The following is an 8745-nucleotide window of genomic DNA, read 5'->3' on the forward strand; positions in this document are numbered from 1 at the left end:
TAAAAGGCATTTGCTAAAGATTTTGTGAAGAATTAAGCTTATTTGTTATTCTTTTAAGATAGAAACAAGACTAAAGGAAAAGCTGTTAGTCAACATTGTCTTAGAAGATAAAGGTTTCTAGATAAGAGCATATATGGGTCAATAGAAGCTTCAGTAAATATCTTTCTTGATTGACAGGTCTCTTGAGATTTTTTTAGCTGGTTTAATGTCACCTTCTTTCTTTTTCTTCTTCTTTTTTTTTTTTTCCTGCTTTTGCAATAATTATGGCTGAGGGGGATAAGCAAGTTATGTCACATTTCTGTACGGCCAGCAGTGACCCCAGGAAAACAGTGAGAAGCAACCTAAGGGCTGGTGTTTGCACCATGTCAGCCTAACTCGGGTATCTTATCAAAAGGCTCAATTAAATGAACAAGACAGAGTCATCCCAAACACTCCTTTCAGATTATTTCAGCAGTTGGACTTTGATGATCCTTGCAGGTCCCTTCCAACTCAGGATATTCTATGATTTTATGATTAATAATATCTCCAACAGGGGAGACTTTTCTCTGATTTAGCTAAACTCATTTAAAATCATCCCTTAGAGTATGAAAAGAGCTGTACATTGCAAACCCCAGGCTTTAGACCTGCTATGGGGAGTAGGCATTGATGCTTTAAGCTGTTTGTCTGCAAGGTGTAACTGTCAGGTGCTAAAAACTGCAAACCGACCTAGAAGTCCTAAGGCAAAATATAAAATTCAAAGATCTTTTAATTTTCCTTCTGTGGCTAAGGTTATTTTTTTTCAGTTTCTACTCACAAAGATTAAAAACAACTTACATCGAAGAGGTAAAAAGTAAAGACAAAAAAAGGAAAAAAAAAAAAAAAAGAGATTCTCAGATGATAAGCTTATTGCAGCAGCTGAGTATTTGTAAGATAGTCAAAACAAAATAGGCTGAGCCAGGTCGTGGATGTGTCTGTCCCCCTGGAAATAACACCTCACCCAGCAAAGATGCCCTTTGACTTCAGTGTGCTATCTGAGGAGTCAAGTGTTGCTCAAAGCCCTGATGCTCACCACCCCTGAAATACATCCAGCTGGGTGAGAGTAAAGCTGAGACCACAGTGCAGCATCCCTTGAATCTCAGTCTTAAATGATAACCACCCCCAGAAGAGATCCCTGGGTTGAACAGTGAGAAAATAAATAGCTCTGCTTTTGCAACGGGGTGCCAGATTTTGGAGCGTTTGAAGCCTTTTCACATCTCTGCCAGAGGCAGGAGAGAGTGCAGACAGAGAAGCAGGAGGACAGGGAGGCACAGAGGTTTGCCTTCAGTGGAAAACTTTAACTTAACTGAATGGCCATTTTTTCCTCATGGACAGATTGAGACAGGAGCAGATGTGAATTTTTTGGGCAACTTACCCCATGAATTAAGGCTTTTTTAAATGGACCTTAGGCTAGTTACTGAGCATCCATACCAGGGATTTACAAGAGCTTTCAGCCATGCCCCCAGGGCATGCTGGATGTGGCAGAGCTGGGTGTGTTGGCAGAGAAGATGCCCATTAGTGTGGACATTGCCTGCAGCTCCAGCTGTGCTTTGGAGCTGCCTCCCAACCCATGTCCCAGCAGCAATCTTGCTGAGACTCCCATGGTTTGTCCCCTCTCAGCAAACAGGGAAAGGAGACAGTCCACTCCTTGGGCAAGGTCACTTACTCCACAGGCTGTCTTTGGCTCTCACCACCACCCCGATGGCTCAGAAATGCTGACAAACCACCATGAGAACCACCAGGATGGTGCCCTTCAGCCAGCAAGGAACCCCAGAAACCCGACATCCACAGAGCACAAAATGATGGAACTGTGTAGGAGATGGATGGATGCTTCCAATGGCAGAGCAGTGTGAATCTCCTAGAAATGTTCTCCTTCCCACTTTCCCCCACACAGTCCCTCAGCCCCTCTTTCTGGGACAACCATAACTGTGACCTGTGGCACAGAGGGGACAGAGCTACAGCTGGAAGCTCCCCTGGGAGATGCACTGCCCGGGCAGGAGATAAAAAAGAGATTTCTTCTGGAAAAATGGGCACAAACACAATGACTGATAAAAACCTTTGAAATGCACTGTTCAGTGAGGACAAACCCAGGGAGAGGATATGTTTGATGAGACACACAAAACTTCCAGAAAAATATTTGTGTGTTTGAACTCATACAATTTTCAATGGGAATTGGTGCCAAGTGTATGGAAGAAATTCAAGTATTATCCTTCCCCACACATCCCATTGCTGGTGCTGGCTACAGCCAGCTCATATGATTTGAAACTTGATTTATCCTCTGTGCAAAGTCCTGTTTAAAATTCAGCAACGCTTTTTTTTTTTTTTTTTTCCCAGGCACAACTTATTTTCCTGACCTAAAGACTGCCTGAGAGGTAACAGATAGTTCTGCCTTGAAATGTGATATGGCAAAAGCTGGGGTGATTTTGGCCTGTCTCAATATTGTGATCACTGCTGGGAAGTAAAAGCCCTTCTCCTATGGTGTGTATGGATGATCACGTGCATTTCCATGTCCCTCATATCCATGTTGAGTAGGAGGGGTGCTGAGAACAGCAGCACAACATTTTAGGGCTGGCAAAAGCCACAGACAGCATGAGAAGCTTGCTGAAGAAAATACTAATTTGTAACCCAGCCTGAAAATGCCTGAGAGGTGTGAACACTGCAGAGGAGGGGGAACTGGCCTCATGTAGGCGAAGAAATCAGTGGAGACAAATATGTGAGGTAAATCTTGAAGGTCACAATCCACGTTTAGACCCTCTTAGAGGAGGCAGTGGAATTAATTGGTGATTCTGTAAATATACCGAAGTATTCTCCTTGTGTGGCATGAGAAACCAATGGGGAATTGGAAAAAAAAACAGCCAAGGTAGAAAAGAAAAAGAACATTTGTTGAAGTGCTTATATTGTGCACAGCAAGAGCAATCAAGAAGTAGGTGGTTGATGCAAATGTCTCTAAATGTTCAGTCACAGAGGATTTGCATGTTGCTACACCAATAAGATGATTTAGGGCTTCAGCTCAGCATTTTGCAGGTCAGGCCTTTGTTTTCCAGAGGTTTGCACGCCAACCATCCTTCCCCAAGGGGGCCAGGTCTCCCTGTATGTGACAACACAGACCTTAATCACATTAAGGACAAACTGCTAAAATGACCCTATAACTGACAGATCAATGGAAAGAGAATAACAAAACACCAATTTAGAGCCAATTCAGGGCCAAAACTTGTTAGATGGGTGTTTCTCTTATGCGTCTACCCTGGGTTTTCATCCTGAGACATTGCAAATCCAAAGCCTGGGTGAATACAGAGTTGAAGGGAGAGCAGCGGACCCAAGGTCTCAATCTCTGCACTCCCACTCCCCTTCCTCCTCTGCCATTATTAGCAAATGTCTGATTTCAAAGTAGGCCATTAGAAAAGACCCTTTTAAGTTGTGGGTTTTATCTCCCCCTCCATGTTTTTTATTTTTAATTTTGCACCTTGCCACCACTTGTTGAGGGGACCCAGTTGTTTTGCTTCTTCCTTCTGTTTGTTTTGCCCTTTGCTTTTCACGTGGGGGAGGATGGCAGAGGGTGGAAGCAATCATGCTCATCATCAACAAACACAGGGCACAGGGAGGTCAGCCCTGCATCACACTGGGTGCCTGAGATGGAACTTCAGGGCCAAGAGCCAGAGTACAACCAGCATGGTGAGGGGGAAGCAAAAAATAATGATGATTTTTTTTTTTTTTTTTTTGGGTTTGGTTTTTTGTGGACAGTCTCAGTGCAAAAAATAAAAAAAAAAAAATCATGTGCATTTTCAAGTTCCTGGAGACCTCAAAAAATAATATCTCTGAACAGGGAATGCTGGAGGGGATGGAGAAAGGAGGGAGGAGGAGGATGAGGAAAACTGCTAAAGTAAGAAATTATGAGTTAATGATAATATAATTTCCTAAACTGGCTACTAATTAACCCCAAATCTGGAGCTTACTACTGTGAACCAACTCCATCATAACCCAAAAATCACTCTGAAAAAGAAAACAAAATCAGCAGCAATTATTTTCAGCGACAGTGTTAGCCAAATGTAATGCATTTTACGGATTTTTCCCCCTTTTTTTTTTCTCCCTTATACTTTTAGCTAACATGCCAAAATTTCTTGTGTACACAGGAGACAAGAACAGGGGCCATTTTTGATGTGAAGCAAAACAACTAAAGCATAGGGGAAATTTCCTTTTGGTGTGCTCTGGCAAAGCCAGAGATGAACAGTGCTCAAATCAGCCTGATGTGCAGTTCCAAAGTGTTTTTTACACATGAGAGTAAGGAAGAGGAAAGACAAACACAAACACCCTCCCTTGCCCAGCTCAGCCTTCTTTGTGCTTGGAGTCCCCTGCAGTAGTCAGAGCCACTGGGGTCAGCCTGAGAGGTCTCAGGAGGAAATGCAGCATCCTGAACAGTGGCCAGGGTAGGGTCTGCAGCTCCTGAGGTCCTGGTGCCTTTTCCCATGACAGCAAGATATCTAAATAAAATACTCCTTCCATGGGAATAGCTGTGTAAGAAGGCAGGAACCCCTTGCTCATTTAACAGGCATTACCTACAGGCAGTTTTCTTTAGTGGAGGAAGAGGTTATATCTTCATCCTGCCCCCCACCTTAATTCCACATGCAAAAGGGCATTTTTCTAAGGAATTGCAATTAAATAAATCCACTCCTTAGACATAATAAAGTGCAGTGTAGCACAGCTTCAATGCAAAGCCGTGCAGCAACAAAAAACAGACAGTGGCTCAGTAAAGATAAAAAAATAAAAACAGTTAAATTTGCAGGAAGCCATAGATATTAACTTTTGAAAGCTGACATGGGGTGACAAGAAAAGAGGGGATGTCACCCAGGACATATCAGAAAAAGAAAAATAGGTGTGCCAGAAGTTCCTTCTTTAATGCTGGACCCCAAATGTCGGTAGCACAGTGTTGGTTGCTTCTGGCAACAGAGATGTCAAGTGGAGAAGTTGATGAGATGTTGCAACAGAGAAGGTGGAATGTTGAGCCAGGAACATGACAGCAGCAGTACCTCCAGGAGATGAAGAGAAGGGCTGCTTGGGAGACAATGAAAAAATAGCAAATATCCCAGCCAGGAGCCACAGAAAGAAATGTTTTGGGCAATGGGGTTAGGGACAGGTCAGGCCTTGGTATTTTGGATACACCAAGAGAGAAGGAGCCCAAGTGCCAGCCCAAGTTCCTAGTATTCCACATTGTGCCCTGGACTTGTCCCCTCACTTGCTCCTCTCACTGTCTCTTTCTCCCCACAGCACTGCTGAGGACCCAGACCCAAGACCTCTGGCCATAAAGGAAGGGAGGTGGAGGCTAATGAGGGGGCTAAAGCCCTTTTCTTTCCCCTCTCCTTGTAAACCCACACCTGTGCATCCCAGCTGTGTTCACAGCCCAGGTTTTAATTGGAATATTTCTTTTACATGGTGGAAAGAGCTTACCTGGATGGCAAATCTGGGAGTGCACAGATGAAATCAGCCTCATGCAGGGGAAAGTCTCCTGCCATCATGAGCTTGAGCTAACAAACCCTGCCAATCTTCACAGCTAAGAGATTTCCTCTCCATCACTCAGCACCAGCTGCAAAGGAGGGGGCACAGAGCTCCTGGCTCCAGTTCAGCCTCCACTTTCCAAATGCTACATCCTCCAGGTGAGGGATAATCCATTTCAAACTGCTACTCACACTATGCTCTTCATACATTTAACATAAGCAAAATGAGAGATTCAGGAGGGGATCACCAGAGCAAGGGGTTCAAGGAAGATGAATTGTGCAGCAGACTAGCTGAATAAAGAAAAAAATAGCTTGGTTTCTCTTTCTCACTTTCTAGTTTGCTGAGTAATTGCAAGAAAAATGTTTCCATGCACCAGGTCTCTGGAGTGGCCTTTGTGAACTTTAGCCATTATAGACAGTGAGAGACTCAGATGGTGTAAGGAGAACCCTGCCTTTACAAAATGACCTTTTCTTATACCACAGCTTCCACCCCCAGTCTCACATTGTCAGATTCTCCCACCACCAGTGCTTTCTGCAGCTGGCTGCAGCCTGACCCTCTCTCAGTCACAGCTTCAGAGCTGTCTTATGTATTTTGAAAACTGGTTTGGTGGTTTGATGTTGGTTTTTTTGAGATGGGGTAAGTATTTATTGGAGCTCTTTCTGCTGTATCTTAAATGTGAAAAGAAAAATTAAAAAAAAAAATCACAAGCAGAAACTTCAGGCACATCTTTGTGTCATAGGAGAGCACAAGAGGAATAGTTTGCAGCTAAACCAAAGGTTGCTCACTGAAAACAAGGATGAGATCCCCAGCTCTGGAAAATACTATTTTGTATCACTTTTGGAGGCTTCTTACTCAGAATAGGTCCTGCCAAGCCTCATACACCACACATGAGTTTCATTTCTTTGTTCTCTGGTCCATTTTTCCCCTCTAGGTGATGATCATCACATTTATTGTCACCCCGGCATCTCTCTTCTGCCCTAGGACCAGATACTACCAGACACAACCCATGGGCACATCCCATTTTGTGTCAAGGGCTCTGGAGCAGGGCAGAGGCTTCAGCCTGTGCTGGAAACATCCTCCTCACACATCTGCCTCCACAGGCACCTCCACCACAGGCACAATGCTCCCCTGGAGTCAGGAAACGTGGACTGGTGACCAGGGCATTATTATGGGGTACACAAAACACATTCAGTGGGTGACTTACATCTGCTCGTGCTGTAGGCAGAGACCCCTGAAACCCTGATAGGAAGAAGTCTGATGCATCTCTCTCCTCCTAAAAAGCAGAGAAGCACTTGAATCCTTTTGAGGATCTCGATTCATTTCCAGAAATTGTTCATGTATTTAAGAACTATTGGGGTTAAACAGCTGAATTGACTAGTGCTTTCGTTTTAACAGGGCTTTTGAAAAAGAAAGATCAAAATGGTGTTTCCTGAAAACTTTTCTTTTAAATTTTGAAATAGGAAATTCAAGCGAACCAGTTTGGCTTTTTGAAGGCAGGGGTTGTTTTTTTTAAGCTTGTTTTGATTGGTTTTTTTCCCCAAAAAAATCTGAGTTTGAATGAATAATTGTTTTCCAAAAAAGTTCAAGTGTTAATATCTTACCAGATTTTATTCAAAGTCATAGTTGAAACTGTCACAAGGTTGTACTAAGCTCTCTTTAAAAACATGGCACACAAACCCAGGTAGGTTTCCTCGAGCAGGGTGCTGCCTCTGGTTCTCTCTGACACCAGACAGCCCTGGCAAGAGACAGAACAGGGAACATCTGAAGAAGCCTTCCTCTAGGACTGAGTGTTCTTCCCATTATCCCGCAGTGCTTAAGCAAAAACTGTGATTCTTTCAAACCCCTAATTCCCTGCTGAGCCTGTGAAGGAAGTGGAGCACCACTGATGCAGCTACAAGGCACAGGCATCTCCCTGGTAGCCCGTTAAAGAGCAGGAGGCTGGCACATGGTTCACACCAGCCTGAAAAGCCAGGGAAATCTCAGGAAAACGGGAAGCTGGACAAGACAAACGCACCCCACCACACCTTAATAAAATTTCTAACTGCACCACAAACTCTTAATTTCTAACTGCATCAGAGGCTTGAAGGCCTCACAAGGCCCAAATCTGAGGCCTAGCCTGGAGTAGCTCAAATCTCATCATTCATGTCCTCTTTCTCTCAAAAATGCTGCAACAAGCCTGTACATCCTCCCCAGGACTAGCAACATCCCTGCCTCTGCAGGATGATGGAATCTCTTGCCACCAAGAACCACCTGACTCCCACTTGCCCAAAAAATGGGAAGAGAAAAGGAGAGAAAAGGTTTCATACAGCTTCTGGCTTCATCTGGGGGAGGAAGAAAGAAGGTGCTTTGGCACTCATAAATAGTTTTTCTCCCTTTTTGCATGCATCTGACTTTGGTAATACTCACACAAGCACAGCAAAACCCTCCTTAATGCATTAAGACTAAAATCATAGCTTGTCTTGATTGGAGACTGCATGTTAGCACTGCCCAGCTAAGTCAGGGCTTGCATTTTAATTAGAAACTCTAATGGTGAAATAATACGAGAATAATTCCAGTAAGTGCTTTCCCTCTGGCAACTGGAAATAATACTGACATTTCAGGTGTTCCCTAGTCTGTAGCCAGTTTTTATGATTTTTTGTCCTACAGCATCAGCTGCAGGCCCTTACACCTGATAGACAATATCCTCATAAATAAGCATGTAGGAGGAGTTTATTCCCCTGAAGAGGCATGGTCATGGATATGTATCTCATTGCCTGCATTTTGGAAAGCAAGTGGACAGGGGTGAGACAGTGAAGGAAGCCCAGAAGGAATTTTTTTTTTCCCTCTGATGGCTTTGCAGAAAGTTGACGCCAACTTTGGGATCAATTCTTCATGGCAGGCAGGTCCTGTTTTCCAAGGAAAGACCATTCTGTCCATCACTGTTATACAGCCTGGGCCAAAAAAAACTTTCTTTTTTTTTCCCCTCAAGTTTTTGGACCTACCTTTGAGCAGGTTTTGGACAACAATTAGCACAGTGGAATTTTGAACACCAATACGGACCACAGGAGACACCCTGGAATCAAAAGTAAAAACCAGTTATCTTCTGCTGTCCTGAAAGCACTACTGGGATCTTTTAAAAATATTAAGGTTTCTTCTTGGGGCTGATGTATTTAAATACTACTTTTAAGGCATTTCAGCTTTTTGAACCCACACTACTAGTGGAGTCAAATCTATGGCCAGCTGTGAAATGCAACTGCATGA

The sequence above is a fragment of the Lonchura striata genome, chromosome 1A (assembly GCF_050655825.1).
Source record: "Lonchura striata isolate lonStrDom1 chromosome 1A, ASM5065582v1, whole genome shotgun sequence".
NCBI classification, from domain to species: Eukaryota; Metazoa; Chordata; class Aves; order Passeriformes; family Estrildidae; genus Lonchura; species Lonchura striata.